This window comes from Triticum dicoccoides, chromosome 4A (assembly GCF_002162155.2).
Source record: "Triticum dicoccoides isolate Atlit2015 ecotype Zavitan chromosome 4A, WEW_v2.0, whole genome shotgun sequence".
Taxonomy (NCBI): domain Eukaryota; kingdom Viridiplantae; phylum Streptophyta; class Magnoliopsida; order Poales; family Poaceae; genus Triticum; species Triticum dicoccoides.
In genome coordinates, this window is record NC_041386.1 from 486009063 (window position 1) to 486010592 (window position 1530).

Here is a 1530-nt window from a genome sequence, read left to right on the forward strand (position 1 = left end):
GCCAACTATGTAACTCTTTCCCTTATGTATTACATGGGTTGTGTGAAGATTACCTCACTTGCGACATTGCTTTCAATGCGGTTATGCCTCTAAGTCGTGCTTTGACACGTGGGAGATATAGCCGCATCGTGGGTGTTACAAGTTGGTAATCAGAGCCTTCCCCGACTTTAGGAGCCCCCTGCTTGATCGAATCGCTGGCGTTATTGAGTCTAGAAATGTTTTGAGTCATTTAGGAATTATATATATCGGAGAGTTAGGACTTCTTTTTACTCCTCAGTCCCTTCGTCGCTCTGGCGAGGCATCCTGACGTAGAGTTTTGACTCTTCTCTTCTCAAATTTCACTAAAAAAATTTAGGATCACGCGGGTATCTTGGAATCGTTCCGATGGTTTTGTGACGAGAACATTGTTCTTGGTGCCTCCTGACATTTGGGGGTTGTGGCAGTGTCCCGGGGAGTTGAGCTCCGAGGTGTTGTCGTCACAATTTTACCGTTGCAGTTCTGGAATACCTAAGTTTAGTTTCGCTGACGTCGAAAATCTCTTTTATGCAGTTGTTGGTGAAATAACCTCGACGCCACCCAGTGCTGGGGCGGGAGTTTGGGAGTATTGCCATAACTCGTAAAACGGATGCTTTTCGAAGGTTGAGGTAAACGATTTCCGAAGGTTTCTTGGTTATGTGTTGAAGGATGGATATAGCTGGATGTAGGATTTGTTAGTTTTGGGTGAGATATTATGCTTCCGATACCTGATTGCATAACCGGAAAATTTCGGGAGTTTATAAGTGGGAATTCAAGTAGCTCTTAGGATATCTTTCCGACAGATGTATGATATGAAATTGGGGTTCGACGTCTAATGGTCCGCCTATTCACGGTTGGTTTTACAGTGGTCTCGTTGTGTCTTAAAGAGTCCTTGGCTATGCCGACTCGGGGACGCTTCGTATGTCATGTGCACTGCCTTGTACATGATGGTGTTGTACGATCGAGCCCGTGTAGGCCCCACCACGAAAACTTCGGACGAAATCTCTATCATATGTTTGTTCCGGCTTATTCCGCAAGCCAATCCTTTGTTTTGTTTTGAGTTGTGGTATTCGAGTTGCTTCAATGTCAAGTGTTGATTCCATACCTTCCCCAAATGGTGTTCTCATACTCCGATGTGAATACCAATCCTTCAGGATAATCGAGATTGTCATGTCAATCCTTTTCACCGGTGTGTTTCTCTTCTAGTGGATCCGATCACTTCAACATTCGCAACATCAATTATCAGTTCTTCTCAACGGTGTTTGCTTCATCCATTCCAAGTTGTCTTTGTTTTCCCACCCACCCACCCTTCTTCTTTGAGGACTCAGATTTCTTATTCAAGTATCCTTTTATTGATGGGAAGCTTCTCCATTCCTTTTTCGTCAATGTCTTATCCGATGATTTCTCATGAAGATTCTTACAGAGCCTCAAGTTCATCATTTTTTTCATTCTTTTTCTTCTCCGGTGGATTCAAGTCAAGATTTCAGTGCTGATCATATTATTTTCCGTATTTCA